General features: G+C 46.9%; 1 non-coding gene across 1 annotated transcript; it reads left to right on the plus strand.

The window, feature by feature from the left end:
* Positions 1-526: 526 nt before the first annotated feature.
* Positions 527-608, plus strand: TRNAS-CGA (transfer RNA serine (anticodon CGA)). Its single transcript has one exon. It is a non-coding gene; the product is annotated as a tRNA-Ser (tRNA).
* The last annotated feature ends 19,254 nt before the right edge of the window (positions 609-19,862 follow it).

Raw genomic sequence — 19,862 nt, forward strand, 5'->3', positions numbered from 1 at the left:
CCCTCTCCTCCGCTTCCCCTGCTCCTTGTGACTTACCTGACATTTTGGTGAGAGTCCGGGGACTCCGCATGCCGCCTCTGGTGGCCGCGCGGACTGCCGGCGGGTGGAACCACACTGTTGTGTATCCTGTTCCCCGCCGGCCGCTGTAAGCGCGCACTTCCGGTTTTGCCGGAAGTATCATAGCGCCATGGCAACGGCCTGGCGCTGGCGGCCGCTCACTCAGGGAAGATTCAGGCCTTATTAAAGGCCGGAAAAGACTGAGAGATGTGGGGGTAAGTGCCCGTGTTAAGGGCCTCTTGGTGGGGGGGAATGTATATCTTTGCAGACCCCTGATTACAGGGTTAGTTGTCTGGGCAGGTTGCCTCACCTGCTTTGATTGTGGCTCCGCCCACTTCCAGCCGGCCAGAATTAAGAGGCTGGCTGGCCTGGTGTCAGAGACCTTCCTGCAGTATCTGCTGAAGGCGTGCGATTGTGGTGTTCATTGATCTTGAACTCTTTTCCAGTTTGCAAACTTTATTGGGAACCGGCTGTGATGGCTGAGTGGTTAAGGTTTTGGACTCGAAATCCAATGGGGTCTCCCCGCACAGGTTCAGATCCTGTTCACAGCGCCAGCCCGGCTAGCTCAGTCGGTAGAGCATGAAACTCTTAATCTCAAGGTCGTGGGTTCGGGTCGCACGTTGGGCGCCAAGTCACCTCTCTGTCCGGTCTACAGGACCTGGTAAGATTTACCCTTTTTTTAAAAGCTGGTATGATGTCATGGTGACAGTGTTGCATGGTCTATTATCTCTCTCTGTAGGATATGTCATCCTCTACTACCCCTCCTGGGGATGGTAGGAGGAAAACCTCTTCCAAGAGGAAACATCTTTCCTGCTTCGATTGCGACACACCGCTCCCTGATGGTAGGTAGCGGCTTGAAAGGTTGTGCCCTGCGGGGTACTACTGGTCCTATAACTTGCCTATTTTCAGGCTATGAGTGGGCCCGTTGTCGCGGGTGCAGAGGTCCTCCACCTGTGGAGCCCTCTCCCAGAGATATGATGGCATGGGTCAAGGAGATGGTGAGTTTGGGCATCGCTTGGGTAAATAGTTTTTCCCTTGCTTGTACTCTCCTTTTTGTTTTGCAGGATGATTCCCTCAAAGGGATCCATTGCACCTTGTCTCAGCTCACCAGGAGACCATGCTCTGAGCTCCGTTCCTCGTCTCTCCCCCCCCCTTGTAACACCTGCGGGTGGCAGAGGATGATTCCTCCGAGGACGACTCAGTTATTCCAGCAGAACTGCGTTCCATTATGAACAAACGGGCAGGCTGCTGAAGTCCATCCGGTCTACAGTGGGCCGAGATGTTGACGGGGAAGCCTCCACGTCTGCCTCTGGGGGACATATTGCCTTCCATGCGGACGCCACGCTGACCGACCTTATGGCGCAGCAGTGGAAACAGCCAGAGAAAGGACATTCGCTTTCCAGGATCTTCAAGAGTTGTTTCCTATTAACACTACCCAGTGGGATTCCTGGGGGCCTCCCCCGAAGGTGGATTTGGCCGTAGCAAAGCTGTCCCGCAGAACCCTGGTGCCCTTGGAAGATGGTTCAAATCTTCAGGACCCTCTGGATCGTAGGGTGGACTCCGTTCTGAAGAAGGTCTACTCAGCTTCCTCCGCGTAAGCCTCTGTGGCCATAGCCTCCTCTATGGTTGGTGACTTTTTGCGCAACCGCTTATCCGCCTTGAAGCGGGATATAGACTTGGGCGTAGACAGAGATGAGATTCTGGCCTCTATGAAAAGAGTTCATAGGGCTGCAGATTATTTGGCGGAATCCTCCTGCCATCAATTAAAAATCTCCGCCAAATCTATGACATTGTCTACTGCGGCCCGTAGACCCCTTTGGCTAAAGCCTTGGCGGGCAGATTTTGCGTCTAAAGCAGCACTCTGTGCTCTCCCCTTTGAGCCGGGAAGGGTGTCTGGCCAAAGCTTAGACGCCATTATGGAGGGATTAGCTGAAGGTAGGGGAAGGTCCCTACCTCAAGCATCCAGGGGCAGACGTGCTCCCTCTAGAGGCAGAGGTTCTTCCTCTAATTATAGACGCCCTTCCCAACAACGGCGTTTTAGATATCGCCCTAGGGGAGCTGGTCGTGGCGCTTCCAAGGAGGACACCAAGAGGAAGCCTGAGTTTTGACGTGGGGCAGCTCCCTGTGGCCCCCCTTCCTGGGAGGACGTCTTTCCTCCTTTTCCAGAGCATGGTTCACCCATATCCAAGACCCATGGGTGTTGAAGATCATACAACACGGGTATCACATCGACTTTCATCTTCCACCTCCAGATCGGTTCGTTTCCACCCAAACTCTTCCACCTTCTCAGCAGGCCAGTCTAGAAGCCTTGGTTGCCGAATATGTTACCAAGGGCGCCCTGGAGAAGGTACCAGCCTCAGACCTCGGTCTGGGAGTCTACTCCCCCGTCTTTCTGGTCCCCAAGTTCACCGGGGGCTGGAGGATGATAATAGATCTGAGGTACCTCAATCGGTTTATCAGGAAGAGGTCATTTCGAATGGAAACCGTGGATTCCGTGGCTGTGTTTCTTCAGCCAGGAGAGGTGATGGTTACCCTCGATTTGAAGGACGCCTATCTACATGTCCCCATTGCTCATTTCCACAGGAAGTTCCTCAGGATTGCCGTCGCTATGGCCGGCCACAGGGAGCACTATCAATTCACAGCTCTGCCATTCGGCATCACATCCGCCCCACTGGTATTCACCAAGGTGATTTCTCCGGTCCGCGGCCCTCAGACTTCAGGGTCTTTTCATCGTCCCTTATCTAGACGACTGGCTACTGAAAGCTCAGTCTCCTGCTGCCCTCCTCCAGCAGCTCAACCTTGCCATCAACTTCCTACAGGAGTTAGGATTATCAATTGGGAGAAGTCCGAAATCGTTCCATCCACCTGAAGAAAATTCCTCGGATTTATTGTGGATTCAGAAGCGATGCAGATCTTCCTCTCCAGTCCAAGGAAGGAAAGAATCCAAGCCAGTGCACGATTCCTATTGCGCACTCGGCAGGTAACCATCCGGACCGCCATGAGAGTCCTGGGCCTGATGTCATCCTCGGCCAGGGCGGTGCCTTGGACTTTATGGCATTTGCGTCCCCTGCAGATGGAAGTGTTGAGAACCTGGAACAGGTCTCCACGGGGATTGCACAAGAAGATCTGCCTTTCTCCCGCTACCCGTCTTTCCCTCAGATGGTGGATACACCTGAAAGATGGAAGGTCCACGGTCCCGACAGTGTGGACCCTGTTGACAACAGATGCATCCCAGTGGGGATGGGGAGCCCATTGTCAAGACAAAACTGTACAAGGACGATGGAGATGTCCGGAGCTGGGGTCATCCAATCTCAAGGAACTCAGAGCAGTGTACCTGGCCCTAGTACACTTTGCCCCAGAATTGAAAGGCAAGTCTGTCAAAAACCGGTCAGACAATATGACGGTGGTAGTCTATATAAACAAACAAGGGGGCACCAGGTCACCAACCTTGCTAAGAGAGACGAATCTCATATTTGCCTAGGCGGAGAAGAATCTGGTCCAGTTATCCGCTGTTCACATAAAGGGCTCCCTGAACATAGTAGCGGATCAGCTGAGTCAGGGTATTACCGTATCAGGAGAATGGTCTCTCAATCCAGACGTATTTCAACAGATCGTCCAGAGATGGGGTCTCCCGGAGGTCGATCTTATGGCTACCCGACTCAACGCCAAGGTGGGGACCTTCTGCTCTCTGTACCAGGAGGACAATCCCTTGGCGGTGGATGCCCTGTCCATCCCATGGAGGTTCAGGCTGTTTTACATATTCCCTCCAATTCCAATCATACCGAAGGTATTGATAAAAATAAGACAGGACCAAGCCTCGGGAATAGCCATAATCCCGTTCTGGCCAAAAAGGGCTTGGTTTGCTCAGCTCATACAAATGAGTCAGGGCATATATTGGAGGCTTCCCCCACTCCCAGACCTGGTAACCCAAGGAGAGCTGAGATGCCAGGATCTGAGGAGACTCAACCTGACAGCCTGGAGGTTGACCAGTCCCTATTGAGAAATAGAGGACTGTCACAAGCCGTCTTGAAGACCCTATCCAGCGCCAGAGCAGATTCGACTAACAGGAACTACCGTCGAATAGGTAACATCTTTAATGCCTGGTGTCTGCAGCATCAAGTGGACTCCACCGATCCCCCTACGGAGGCGATCCTGGACTTCCTTCAAGACGGACTAGACAGAGGTCTTGCTGCGGCCACACTCAAGGTACACGTAGCGGCCCTGTCCGCCTATCTGGGGAGGCGTTTGTCTCAGGATCCTTTAGTGAGCACCTTTATTAAAGGGGCAACTAGGCTGAGACCGGTGGTAAACACCCCTGTCCACCAATGGGACCTTATTCCGGTCCTGAACGCCCTATGTGGCCAGCCATTTGAACCTCTGGAAGAGGTCTCCCTCAAGTCGCTAACCGGCAAAATGGCGCTGCTATTGGCAGTCACACCTGCCAAACGCGTTAGTGAACTACAAGCTTTGTCCGCTGAGGAGCCATATACCACCTTTTTCTCTGACCATGTACAGCTTAGGTTCCTCCCTGGGTTTCGTCCCAAGGTGCCATCTGCTGTAAACAGGAACCAACTGATTTCCCTTCCAGTATTTTTTCCGTTCCCTTCTTCTGCTGAAGAAGAAAGATGGCACAAGCTGGATGTGGTTAGATGCCTGCAGATCTACTTGCAGCGCACTCGCCCCTTTAGGTGGACTGAAAACCTGTTGGTCAGCTACACGGGGAAAAACAAGGGCGCCAAAGCCGCCAAAGCTACAATATCCCGGTGGGTTACCGAGACTATTAGAGTCGCCTATACCGCCCAAGGGCTGTCGGCTCCATCTTTCCTTCATGCCCATTCAACCAGGGCAGTGTCCACTTCACGGGCAGAAAGAAGTGCTTTGTCTGTGGACCAAATATATGCAGCTGCCTCTTGGGCATCTGAATCCACCTTCATTCGGCATTACCGCCTGAAGGACCAAGTGGCAGATTCCACTGCCTTTGCCCAGACCAGTTTAAGTTCGGTCATGGGTTTGTCCCACCCATCTTGGGGACCTGCTTGCTATATCCCCACATTGTGCCGCTGTTGAGGACGACAGGGAATGAGTGATTATGAAGATAATCTTGTTTCCCTTAGTCCTAACAGCGGCACAAGATTTCCCACCCTGGGAATCATATCTTATGTATAAAACTGTATATAAATGTAATGGAGGTACTTTTGTATTTACACGCAGAGGGGAGGTTCTTGTGCCCTCTTATAGGGCCTGCCACGCATTTGATTGGCTAATTAAATATCCGCCTGTCCTACCAGCACACAGGGGCAGAAATACCCCACATTGTGCCGCTGTTAGGACTAAGGGAAACAAGATTATCTTCATAATCACTCGTTTCCTATGCTAAGAGTGGGCATGTTGCCAGTCCTGTTGAGGCCCTCCAGAGGAGGAACCCTCCTCAAGAGAGGTAGTGGTGTGGGTAAAGGAGTTTATGGTGAGTACGGATTCAGAATATAAGTGGAAAGTTGGTTTCCTCACTTCTGGTAAGCAACCTCTTTTTTGGTTTTGGAGTCAAAGAGACAGCGCACTGAGATGCGCTCTTCATCTTTACCCTCCATGGATAGACTGCATGTTGAGGATAACTCCTGTCCATCAGAGGATGAACAGTCGAGTAGTTCCAACAGACCCATATTTCATTGGCTAATCAATTGGGAGAAATCAGAAATAGTGCCATCCACCCAAAGAAAATTCCTGGGATTCATTCTGGATTCTCAGAACATGCAGATCTCTCTCACCGGCCCAAGGAAGTTGTAGATAGAGGTGGCCGCCTGTTTTCTCCTCAAAACCCGGCGTGTTACCATCCGGACCACCATGAGGGTCATCGGCTTGATGTCATCCTCGGCCAGGGAGGTCCCTTGGGCTTTATGGCATTTGCGTCCCCTCCAGATGGAAGTGATGAGCGCCTGGAAAAGGTCTCCATGGGAACTGCACAAGAGAATCTGCCTTTCTCCCAGTTCCCGTCTTTTCCTCAGATGGTGGATACACCTAAAAGAAGGAAGGTCCACGGTTCCACCAGAGTAGACCCTGCAGACTGCGGATGCATCCCAGTGGGGATGGGGAGCCCATCTGGACAACAGAACTATGCAGGGACGTCAGAGAAGACCGGAGGAGGGAACTTCCAATCTGAAGGAGCTCCAAGCAGTGTACCTTGCTTTGTGTCACTTCTGCCCTCTCCTCAAAGGGAAGGTGGTCAAAGTGCAGTCGGAAAACATGATCACAGTGATATAAATCAGCAAGCAAGGAGGTACCAGGTCTCCAGCCCTCCTGAGAGTGGCGAACTTGATCTTTACGTGAGCAGAGAAGAACCTATCCCACTTATCCTCTGTTCACATCAAGGGCTCTCTGAACATAGTAGCGGATCAGTTGAGTTAGGGTATTACCGTATCAAGTGAATGGTCTCTCAATCCAGACATGTTTCAACAGATCGTCCACAGATGGGGTTTCGCAGAGGTCGATCTTATGTCTACCCGACTCAACGCCAAGGTGGAAACCTTCTGCTCTCTGTACCAGGAGGACAATTCCTTGGCAGTGGATGCCCTGTCCATCCCTTGGAGTTTCAGGCTGGTATACGTCTTTCCTCCAATTCCCATCATACCAAGGGTATTAATGAAGATAAGACAGGACCAAGTCTTGGGAATTGCCATAATCCCGTTCTGGCCAAAAAGGACTTGGTTTGCTCAGCTCAAGAGGATGAGTCAAGGCGTTTACTGGAGGCTTTCCCCCCCTTCCAGACCTGGATACCCAAGGACAGCTGAGCTACCAGGATCTGAGGAGATTCAGCCTGACAGTCTGGAGGTCGACTAGTCCCTATTAAGGAATAGCGGACTTTCAAGAGCCATCCTGAAGACTCTTACATGTGCCCGTGCGGAATCAACTAACAGAAATTACCGTAGAATCAGTAATATATTTAATTCCTGGTGCCGGGAATGTGATGTGGACTCCTCCAATCCCTCAGTCAAGGTGATCCTGGATTTTCTTCAGGACGAGCTAGACAAAGGGATATCTGTTGCTACCCTGAAGGTACATGTAGCCGCTTTGTCCGCCTATACGGGGAGGTGTTTATCTCAGCACTCTTTAATAAGCACCTTTCTAAAAGGGCGCCGGGAGGTTGAGACCAGCAGTCACTGCTCCTGTCCACAAATGGGACCTCAGTACGGTCCTGTCGGCACTAAGTGAAGAGCCATTTGAGCCTCTAGAAGACACAGAACTGAAGTTCCTCACCTTTAAAACGTTTTTTTTCTGGCTATATCATCTGCCAAGAGGGTAGGTGAGTTACAGACATTCTCCTCTGAAGAACTTTACACCATTTTCTTCGAGGATAGAGTCCAGCTCAAGTACCTTCCTGGATTTAGGCCCAAGGTGCCTTCCATTTCCAACATGGAACAGCTGGTCACTCTGCCTGTTTTTTATCCGTCTTCTTCTTCGCTTGAAGAAAGCAGATTCCATACCTTGGATCTGTCTAGATGTCTGAGGATCTATCTAGAGCACACTTGCCCCTTCAGAAGGTCAGAAAACCTCCTCATCAATTTTATAGGAAGACAAAGAGGCCTTAAAGCCTTTAAACCCACCATATCCAGATGGGTAAAAGAGGCTATCAGGATCTCATTTTCATCCCAAAGTCTGTCTCCACCTGCCTTCCTGAAAGCGCATTCTACGAGGTCAGTAGCGAGCTCATGGGCTGAGAAGCGGGCTCTATCTCTAGAACGGATTTATGCTGCAGCCGCCTGATCCTCAGACTCTACTTTTTAAAGCATTACAAAATATGTATGCGTACTACAGAAGCCACTGCCTTTGGGCGAGCGATGTTAAGCTCAGCTGAGCGACAAAACCCGCCCTAGGGGATCACTTGATATCTCCCCATATTGTTGTCCCACTGGTGGGACAACAGGGAATGGATGATTATCAGCTAATTGCAGTTTGCTGATAAAGCCTGGCCTATTATCTCTCTATGTAAACACACAGATAATACTGAGTGCATTATGTACAAGCATGTGCATATTATCTGATCTGCATACGTGTTCTGTGTCCTGTTCAGCCAGAGGGAGGAGGGAGTAGAGAAGTGAGAAGCAGACACTCCAAGCAGTGTGTTGAGACACTAAGATGGGAATGGATGATTATGTAGATAATCTGTTTTCCCTTAGTCCCAACAGTGGCACAAGGCTTCCCTCCCTATGTTTTGCAATAATTGTAAAAAGAAAGTCTGTATATTATACTCTTGTACTTACACGCGGGAAGAGGGTCTCTGTGCCCTCTTATAGGGTCAAGCCATGTGTATTTAACTAATTAAAAATTCCACCTGTCCTACCAGCACACAGGGGCAGAAAATACCCCACATTGTGCCACTGTTGGGACTAAGGAAAAACAGATTATCTACATAATCATCCATTCCCATCTCAGTGTCTCAACACACTGCCTGGAGTGTCTGCTTCTCACTTCTCTACTCCCTCCTCCCTCTGACTGAACAGGACACAGAACACATATGCAGATCAGATAATATGCACATGCTTGTACATAATGCACTCAGTATTATCTGTGTGTTTACATAGAGAGATAATAGACCAGGCTTTATCAGCAAACTGAAATTAGCTGATTCTTCTGCTGGCAAGAGCAGTTTAATATAGTATGTTAACATAAATTCATAACAGTTATGAAGCAATGTCATTTACCGGGATAAAAAGTAGCCTAGTAGCCCAGGTAAAAAATATCTACGTGCCAAATTTCATCCAAAGCCATTCTGCCATTTTTGCATGATTGAGTAACAAACATACAAACTTTCACTTTTATAATATTAGTAGGATACACTGAACATAACGGGGTGGCCATTTGCTTTCTTTAAAAAGGTCAATAGGATTGGTAATGCAATACGACTGTCCTAATATACCATATTTAGCAGTGTTCCTTTATAACTGAATGAATAGGCATCATGCATAATGCGATAAGCAAAGAAATAAGAAACAAATATTTGTCACTTCTACATAAAGATACCCAAAGAAATGTAATGGTAGCATATGGTGAATTTAAGAAGGAGCCTTTGATAGATAAACAGAAGCAGAGAGAACCCAAATTAGAATATTAATGGACTGAAATGTATCCTCACACAGAGAGACAACAATAAACTGGATTTTCAAGGCTATATATGAATACAATGTTAAATCTGTTCTAAGGTCTTTGAAGTCACAATCCAAAGACATACTGTTCTGACAATATCTGTAAAGTGATGCAGAATGTGATGGTGCTATACAAGTACATATGTTGATTTTTACTTAATAGAAGACAAGACAAGTTAAGGCTAAAAAAAAGTGCTAAGGGCAAAACCAGGGCAGATTTTCTGCTTCAATTATACCTATGGGAAAACCGCTGGCATTTCTGTAGGTACAATTGACATGCTGAGACTTCCAAAATCACAACAGTTTTGGAAATCACAGCATGTCCGCCACGTGTGTTTTTCCGCAAGGATTCACTAGAATCCCATCCACCTTGCACTGACTGTAAGATGCTGCAATTTTTTCCATGGCATTTACACCACATGGGGTTCTGGCCTAGAAATTTTTCAAGACTTAAACTCTGATGGCTTATTTGTACAATAGGCCGTTAGTGTTTTTTCAGTGGGGTTCAGACCCCTGAGACACCTGCCAGTAGAATGATAGGCCCACAGAACCTATGTAGCTCTCCTAGAAAGCAAAGAAACTATAATTAAAAAATAAGGGAAAATAGACAAGACTCAAAAACATCCAATTTTTTTTTTATTTTTTTTTTAATTCAGATTTTTATTGAAAATTTTTAACAATACAACAGGGTCTGAAATTGACCAAATAAACACAAAGAAACACAAGAAAGAAATACACTACTACAAACAATATAAACAAAACGTCTCTGGACCACCAGGGAGGCCCCCAGAATGGTATGTACATTATCTCCTAATAGTGTAAATCCACTATAAATATATTAAAATCACACCACACGCAACACCATTTCATGAGAAAATTTTTAGGACGATGACACTGGGCTGTAACACCCGCCTCTCTGACAGTTGGGAGGTATCAGCACCGAAATCTCCAGCAACAGGGCCCATACCGGGAAAGCCAACAGTGGACTGAATTCAGCGCATTATCAGCTTTCTAGCAGTTTATTATTCTGCACATCTATGAGGAAGTAAAAGGTTCTCTTTAAATATTGGTCCTAGTCAGTCTAGCACCAATGACAATGATGTGTCTAAACTAGCCACCGGCCTTCACAACTTACATCACCAGGGCAGTCAGATCACAGTATCAAAGTTTGAGTAACTTTAAAGATGCAGTTTAAGATAAGATAAAATAACATAACATAAGATAAGATAATTCAGTGTGTTACAGCAGCATGATAATACAGATAAAGGATGATAAACAGTAATATATTACAGGAGACACACAAGCTGAGAAAAATACTAGGAATCCATAGCAGCTAAGGAAGAAAAGAAAGAAAGAAGTCTTCAGGATCATTTAGTTCTCTCTATTAGCTTGGTCTGATGTAGATTATACAGCCTGATCATGGTTGGGAGGAAGGACCTCTGATAGCGCTCCTTCTCACACTTGGGGTGAAGCAGTCGGTCACTTACAGTGCTGCCAAGTCCACTCAAGGTCTCATACATGGGGTGGGATTTGTTCTCCCACATGGAGCTCACCACGGACAGTATCCTTCTGTCACCCACCACCTGTACTGGGTCCAAGGGGCTCCCCAGGACAGAGCTGGGCCTTCTGATCAGCCCGTCAAGTCTATTTCTGTCCCTGGTTGAAATACTGCTCCCCCAGCAGGCTACACCAAAAAAGATGGCTGAAGCAACCACAGATTTGGAAAAGACCTTAACAAGTGGCCCCTGGACTCTGAAGGCCCTCAGCCTCCTGAGCAGGTAGAGCCTGCTGTGGCCCTTTCTGTGCAGCACCTCCAGGTTATCAGCCCAGTCCAGCTTATTATTGAGGAGCACACCCAGGTACTTATAGGTCTTGACTATCTCAATGCATGACCCTTCGATCTCCACTGGGATCGGAGCACTTCTCCGTTTACTAAAGTCCACCACCATCGCCTTGGTCTCCTTGGTTTTTGGCGGCCCCTTTGAAATTTTACATAAACTCCCCAACTCCTTCAGTAAACATTGTACTCTGCACTCTCCAGGGCATATTCACACAACCGAGTTTCAGCCATGAAACTCATGGGTGCCCCTCATGGCATAAAAAAAGCGGTGTTTTATTGTCCCTGCAAAGTGGGCGAGAATCCCATCCACATGTTGTGGGAGAATACGTGCAGCAGACATGCTGTTGCTTCCAAAACCGTTGCAGTTTTGGAAATCGTAGCATGTCAGTTATACCCACGGAAACGCCGGTAGTTTCCCTATAGGTATAATTGCGAACTTTCTGTGAAGAACGCTACAGGAAAAAACTGTGATGCATTGCCGCAGTGGTTTTTCCTCTAGCGCTTTATTGGTTTGGCTCGCTATGTGGGGCCTTAGCCTTGTGACAGCCAGGGGGTTAATAAATTGGACATTAAATGATTTTTTCAATAAATAAAATGGAGAATAAATTACTGTGTAGTGTGGAATAATCATATAGGAAATATTACTATTTGTACAGCAGTTAGTTCACAGATGTAGTCTTGCGCAGCGCCATATGTTGCCGTGAAAACTGTTTTGGGGGCTGCTGCTTGGTAGAGTTACACTTTGAGGACCAGACATAGAAATGAGCTGCAATCTGCAAAACAGAAAAACAGTTAACAGGAAAATATGATCTTCGATCTGTGAAATTTAACACAGAAACTGTTTTTGCCAGCTATTACCTATACAAGTTGTATTTTCTGCTTGTTCGGTGTTTCTGGATGATAGCAATCTGCCTCTAAGTATTCACTTCTGCTGTACACCAGGTGTTCAGAGCAAAATTATTTTAAATGGAAGTAAAATAGTCATTTCTTTGCTCAGAAATATTACAGATATTATAGCATAGAATAAGCCAAATATGTCTATGTTGCATGTTACATTAATGCTCCCTTGTGTGGTACATAATGAGGTATTTTTTGCGATTCCTTTTGTGTACTACGCTTCACACCTAGCAATATGCGGCTTGTGTTAATGTAGTTCAGCATTTACTGGCTTGATGTATATTTTCAATCCCACAACCACTCTCAGTGGGTTACTTGCTTAGATGGCTGCATTAAGAGAGCAGGTGTTTGCTCACGTGGGATGTCAAAGCGCTCTCCTTAATGACTGTCTACATTTCTGTGTGATATCTAGCCAGGTATATTTTTGCATCCTTCTCATTGCCTCCGCTTATTCCCTCTGGTCCTCTTCCCCATCTCAGCTGCTACTGATATACTATTACTTTACATTACAGTGACAGGCAAGCAACTTTAGAATACAGAGTAGCAGCTGGTTTTAGGCAATAGAAGAAACTTCCCAGTTGAATCATACTCCACTTAGGAGACCCTCATGTGAACATTAGTGCATTACTCAGGTTGCCATTATTATAATACACTAGTAAGTCTACAGTGTTGTTACTGTGCATTAGACTACAGGCTAAAAAAATGGCCATTGAAAATGGATAAAACAAATCCATTTTAATTGTTATTTTGAATCTGTGCTGCACCCGTTTTCACAGACCCCCTCAAAGAGTTGAATCTATTCAGGGATACAAATAGTCAAAAATAGCACCTTCTAATTTGTCATGGCCAGTATTCATCGTCTGTCATAAAAACGGACTTGTGAATACACCCGTAGTCATTCATTGTTCTCAAAATGACCATGTGATGTGCGCGTGTAGTCAGACTTTTTTTTCCCTATCAGTATGTCTTCGGAGTGTGGGAAGAAACCCATGCAAACACAGGGAGAACATACAAACTCCTTGCAGATGTTGTCCTTGGTTGGATTTGAACCCAGGACTCAAGCGCTACAAGGATAACCACTGAGCCACCGTGCCACAGCTTGTAGCCTTACTCTTATAAAGCTATTAAAGGAACATTACATCTTAAAGGATAACATTGGCAGCAAACTCTGACCAGCTTGTAAGACTGCAAGGGCTACAGAAAGCTCCTATTGCTTCTATGTTTTGACTAATGAATCAGCAATTAGATTGGGCTAAAGGTGGAGTTTAAAATTGGTTACAGCCCCACATTGTGGAAACGCAACGTTTTAGGTGCAGATTTTGATTTGGCTTTTGGAGCCAAAGTCAAAAGTGGATTAAAAAGGAGGGAAACATCTAAGTGCTTCCTTTGTTTTTCAAGTCACTCCCATCTTTGGCTCAAAAAAACTGGAGCAAAATTTGTAACAAAAAAAAACAGCATTTCCGCGTTTCGCCATAGTCTATATTGAAAGCAACTTTATAAAGTTTATAAAAGAAAGCTTTCTCCATTTGCTCTGAGCACAGCGTTGTCATCCATCCAGCGCCACCTTTCTTTTGCGCCTTCGGCCATTCTCCTCCTCTTCTTATATCAGACCACCACAAAATGGCCGATGGACATGCGCAGTCAGCTGTTCCGTCAGCCATTTTGTGGTGGTCTCCTGTAAGAAGAGGAGGAGAATAGCCGACAGAATAGAACGCTCACTTCCCAGGTGTGGGCAGAAGAGGGGACAGTGGCACCTCAAAGTTATCTCCAGGATGAGAAGACAGGTAAGTATGTTCTGGTGGGGAGGGGGTTTGGGGACTGAATTAGTTAGCTAGATAGGTAGGTAGGGCTAGCCAGGGAAATGGAGGGGGGGGTTGTGAGGAAGGAAGTGAGATGGGGGATCTGAGTGAACTGCAATGCATCATGGTAGTTGTAAGCTAATACAGCAGGAAGGTACCCATGTAAATAAATACAGAGGGCACCAGGAGCTCCCAGAGAAATCCAGAAATCACTCAAAACACTGCTAAAGGTATTTGGGTGCACTTGTTAAGGAACTGATCGCAATAACAGACCTTTTTTAAAAATATATTTTTTGCCCAGAAAACCCCTTTAAGTATATTATTCTGGCCCTCTAAAAACCATTCCAATTTCTCATGTGGCCCCATGGGAAAATTAATTGTCCACCCCTGATCTACGGGAAGCCTCAGAATCCCTCCTGGCAGTGAAAGAGTACTAGGAGAGGAGAAAAAAGGACTCTGTAGTCACCTGCTATTCACCCAATACATAGTTTGTAACAACATACCATTAAATAGGTTTTCCCACCAAAGTAACTAATTCCCTATCCATATTACAGAGCAAAGTAGAGTCCCGATATAAATTAATAGAGAGGCAGCACCTCTGCCTGCAAGACCCCCATATTATTGTGATTGTCAAGGGTCTGACCCTGTGGATAGGAGATAAGTTGCTTTAGTGGGAAACCCCTTTAATGTTCAGCTATGTCTAGGTAGTTTAGCTTGTATTGGGGAAATGCTGAAGTCAAATTAAAGCAATTTTTTTTTTCAATTTGAGGGGATCTTTATTTTTGCTATACAAACAAGAACTAGCAACTCAATTTTGATTTTAACTTACTTAGTCCACCTTACTATATATTGAGAACACATATTTTTACACTTTCAATATGTAGACATTAGACAATATACTTCAAAGGAGACAACACTGTCTTGTACCCGGTGGTTTAAAGAAACGAGTGAAAGTGATATATTAAATGCTGTGCAATATAGCGTAATATAATGATTAGAGATGAGCGAACAGTGTTCTATCGAACACATGTTCGATCGGATATCAGGGTGTTCGCCATGTTCGAATCGAATCGAACACCACGTGGTAAAGTGCGCCAAAATTCGATTCCCCTCCCACCTTCCCTGGCGCCTTTTTTGCACCAATAACAGCGCAGGGGAGGTGGGACAGGAACTACGACACCGGGGGCATTGAAAAAAATTGGAAAAAGTCATTGGCTGCCGAAAACAGGTGACCTCCATTTTAGACGAATAGTGGATTTCAAATCCGGGTCATATGAGAATGTGAACTTTGTGACTATGAGACAGGGATAGCTGTACAGGCAGGGATAGCTAGGGATAACCTTTATTTAGGGGGGAATGTTATTAAAAATAACTTTTTGGGGCTCTATCGGGTGTGTAATTGTGATTTTTGTGAGATAAACTTTTTCCCATAGGGATGCATTGGCCAGCGCTGATTGGCCGAATTCCGTACTCTGGCCAATCAGTGCTGGCCAATGCATTCTATTAGCTTGATGAAGCAGAGTGTGCACAAGGGTTCAAGCGCACCCTCGGCTCTGATGTAGCAGAGCCGAGGCTGCACAAGGGTTCAAGCGCACCCTCGGCTCTGATGTAGGAGAGCCGAGGGTGCACTTGAACCCTTGTGCACCCTCAGCTCTGCTACATCAGAGCCGAGGGTGCGCTTGAACCCTTGTGCACACTCTGCTTCATCAAGCTAATAGAATGCATTGGCCAGCGCTGATTGGCCAATGTATTCTATTAGCCTGATGAAGTAGAGCTGAATGTGTGTGCTAAGCACACACATTCAGCTCTACTTCATCAGGCTTATAGAATGCATTGGCCAGCGCTGATTGGCCAGAGTACGGAACTCGACCAATCAGCGCTGGCTCTGCTGGAGGAGGCGGAGTCTAAGATCGCTCCACACCAGTCTCCATTCAGGTCCGACCTTAGACTCCGCCTCCTCCGGCAGAGCCAGCGCTGATTGGCCGAAGGCTGGCCAATGCATTCCTATGCGAATGCAGAGACTTAGCAGTGCTGAGTCAGTTTTGCTCAACTACACATCTGATGCACACTTGGCACTGCTACATCAGATGTAGCAATCTGATGTAGCAGAGCCGAGGGTGCACTAGAACCCCTGTGCAAACTCAGTTCACGCTAATAGAATGCATTGGCCAGCGTTGATTGGCCAATGCATTCTATTAGCCCGATGAAGTAGAGCTGAATGTGTGTGCTAAGCACACACATTCAGCACTGCTTCATCACGCCAATACAATGCATTAGCCAGTGCTGATTGGCCAGAGTACGGAATTCGGCCAATCAGCGCTGGCCAATGCATTCTATTAGCCCGATGAAGTAGAGCTGAATGTGTGTGCTAAGCACACACATTCAGCACTGCTTCATCACGCCAATACAATGCATTAGCCAGTGCTGATTGGCCAGAGTACGGAATTCGGCCAATCAGCGCTGGCCAATGCATTCTATTAGCCCGATGAAGTAGAGCTGAATGTGTGTGCTAAGCACACACATTCAGCACTGCTTCATCACGCCAATACAATGCATTAGCCAGTGCTGATTGGCCAGAGTACGGAATTCGGCCAATCAGCGCTGGCTCTGCTGGAGGAGGCGGAGTCTAAGGTCGGACCTGAATGGAGACTGGTGTGGAGCGATCTTAGACTCCGCCTCCTCCAGCAGAGCCAGCGCTGATTGGTCGAGTTCCGTACTCTGGCCAATCAGCGCTGGCCAATGCATTCTATTAGCCCGATGAAGTAGAGCTGAATGTGTGTGCTTAGCACACACATTCAGCTCTACTTCATCAGGCTAATAGAATACATTGGCCAATCAGCGCTGGCCAATGCATTCTATTAGCTTGATGAAGCAGAGTGTGCACAAGGGTTCAAGCGCACCCTCGGCTCTGATGTAGCAGAGCTGAGGGTGCACAAGGGTTCAAGTGCACCCTCGGCTCTCCTACATCAGAGCCGAGGGTGCGCTTGAACCCTTGTGCAGCCTCGGCTCTGCTACATCAGAGCCGAGGGTGCGCTTGAACCCTTGTGCACACTCTGCTTCATCAAGCTAATAGAATGCATTGGCCAGCACTGATTGGCCAGAGTACGGAATTCGGCCAATCAGCGCTGGCCAATGCATTCTATTAGCCCGATGAAGTAGAGCTGAATGTGTGTGCTAAGCACACACATTCAGCACTGCTTCATCACGCCAATACAATGCATTAGCCAGTGCTGATTGGCCAGAGTACGGAATTCGGCCAATCAGCGCTGGCTCTGCTGGAGGAGGCGGAGTCTAAGATCGCTCCACACCAGTCTCCATTCAGGTCCGACCTTAGACTCCGCCTCCTCCAGCAGAGCCAGCGCTGATTGGCCGAATTCCGTACTCTGGCCAATCAGCACTGGCTAATGCATTGTATTGGCGTGATGAAGCAGTGCTGAATGTGTGTGCTTAGCACACACATTCAGCTCTACTTCATCGGGCTAATAGAATGCATTGGCCAGCGCTGATTGGCCGAATTCCGTACTCTGGCCAATCAGCACTGGCTAATGCATTGTATTGGCGTGATGAAGCAGTGCTGAATGAGTGTGCTTAGCACACACATTCAGCTCTACTTCATCGGGCTAATAGAATGCATTGGCCAATCAGCGCTGGCCAATGCATTCTATTAGCGTGAACTGAGTTTGCACAGGGGTTCTAGTGCACCCTCGGCTCTGCTACATCAGATTGCTACATCTGATGTAGCAGTGCCGAGTGTGCATCAGATGTGTAGTTGAGCAAAACTGACTCAGCACTGCTAAGTCTGCATTCGCATAGGAATGCATTGGCCAGCCTTCGGCCAATCAGCGCTGGCTCTGCCGGAGGAGGCGGAGTCTAAGGTCGGACCTGAATGGAGACTGGTGTGGAGCGATCTTAGACTCCGCCTCCTCCAGCAGAGCCAGCGCTGATTGGCCGAATTCCGTACTCTGGCCAATCAGCACTGGCTAATGCATTGTATTGGCGTGATGAAGCAGTGCTGAATGTGTGTGCTTAGCACACACATTCAGCTCTACTTCATCGGGCTAATAGAATGCATTGGCCAGCGCTGATTGGCCAGAGTACGGAATTCGGCCAATCAGCGCTGGCTCTGCTGGAGGAGGCGGAGTCTAAGATCGCTCCACACCAGTCTCCATTCAGGTCCGACCTTAGACTCCGCCTCCTCCAGCAGAGCCAGCGCTGATTGGCCGAATTCCGTACTCTGGCCAATCAGCACTGGCTAATGCATTGTATTGGCGTGATGAAGCAGTGCTGAATGTGTGTGCTTAGCACACACATTCAGCTCTACTTCATCGGGCTAATAGAATGCATTGGCCAGCGCTGATTGGCCGAATTCCGTACTCTGGCCAATCAGCACTGGCTAATGCATTGTATTGGCATGATGAAGCAGTGCTGAATGTGTGTGCTTAGCACACACATTCAGCTCTACTTCATCGGGCTAATAGAATGCATTGGCCAATCAGCGCTGGCCAATGCATTCTATTAGCGTGAACTGAGTTTGCACAGGGGTTCTAGTGCACCCTCGGCTCTGCTACATCAGATTGCTACATCTGATGTAGCAGTGCCGAGTGTGCATCAGATATGTAGTTGAGCAAAACTGACTCAGCACTGCTAAGTCTGCATTCGCATAGGAATGCATTGGCCAGCCTTCGGCCAATCAGCGCTGGCTCTGCCGGAGGAGGCGGAGTCTAAGGTCGGACCTGAATGGAGACTGGTGTGGAGCGATCTTAGACTCCGCCTCCTCCAGCAGAGCCAGCGCTGATTGGTCGAGTTCCGTACTCTGGCCAATCAGCACTGGCCAATGCATTTCTATGGGGAAAAGTTAGCTTGCGAAAATCGCAAACTGACAGGGATTTCCATGAAATAAAGTGACTTTTATGCCCCCAGACATGCTTCCCCTGCTGTCCCAGTGTCATTCCAGGGTGTTGGTATCATTTCCTGGGGTGTCATAGTGGACTTGATGACCCTCCAGACACGAATTTGGGTTTCCCCCTTAACGAGTTTATGTTCCCCATAGACTATAATGGGGTTCGAAACCCATTCGAACACTCGAACAGTGAGCGGCTGTTCGAATCGAATTTCGAACCTCGAACATTTTAGTGTTCGCTCATCTCTAATAATGATATTAGTGTTTCTACATGTGACTATATACTATCATTATACTTGACAGTGCTCATAGAACAGAACTGTGAACAACAAAAGTAGAATTTATAAGATAGAAAAACCTGTTATCTAAGGTGGGCAAACTGCTAATAATCTACCTAGTTACAGCTTGCCGAAGTGCCAAGCATCTGCTCCTGGGATACACTTTAGAAATGACCCAGTTAATGTGATACGTGGGCATTCCCGCTGCCAGGCTTCGAGTGCTAGGAATCCTCTTGGCAACATCTCTTCACACTCATTAATCTGTAAGCCCATGAGCAGCCATTCCCGTATATAGAAGAAAAACTACTAGTGAGGCTGTGATTCAGGAGATAATGGAGTATACCACCACTGTCATCAATATATTAATGAACTATTCACCCTCGAGCAGTGATAATCAATGGAGGAAGCTTTAATTACAGGATTGCTGCTTACAATACCTAATGTGACTATGGTCTTAAGGACAGACATACACTTATTATACCTGCCCAGACTCTTCTCCATCAGCACATTTCATTTCAAATCCTCTCTATATATTCACATAGCCTTTCATTTCCTATGCTTTTATCTTGGGCCGCGTTGTACTAGGATCTAAGAAACAACAGATGTTTCTGCATTAGTTTGTAGCCATCTCTGTACAATTGATATTCATATACACTGACAGAAGTGCGTCTATGATAATCTGCAGCTTATTTTAATTAACAATTTAGCATTACAATTTTGCTGACTGCATTAAGCACATCAGCATTTAGAACCTAAGTTTATAGACTTATTCACGCCAATTTTCTATTTCTTTTTAATGCATCAAAATAAAGCACATCGTGTAACAGTAATTGACAATTTTATTTTTGAATGAGTTTTTTTTAAAGTGACACTTAATGCAGACTGTAAACTATAGTTAGTTACAAGAACAGAAGCATGCTACTGTCCACATCATTCAATGACAGCATTACATAT

This window comes from Leptodactylus fuscus, chromosome 8 (assembly GCF_031893055.1).
Source record: "Leptodactylus fuscus isolate aLepFus1 chromosome 8, aLepFus1.hap2, whole genome shotgun sequence".
NCBI classification, from domain to species: domain Eukaryota; kingdom Metazoa; phylum Chordata; class Amphibia; order Anura; family Leptodactylidae; genus Leptodactylus; species Leptodactylus fuscus.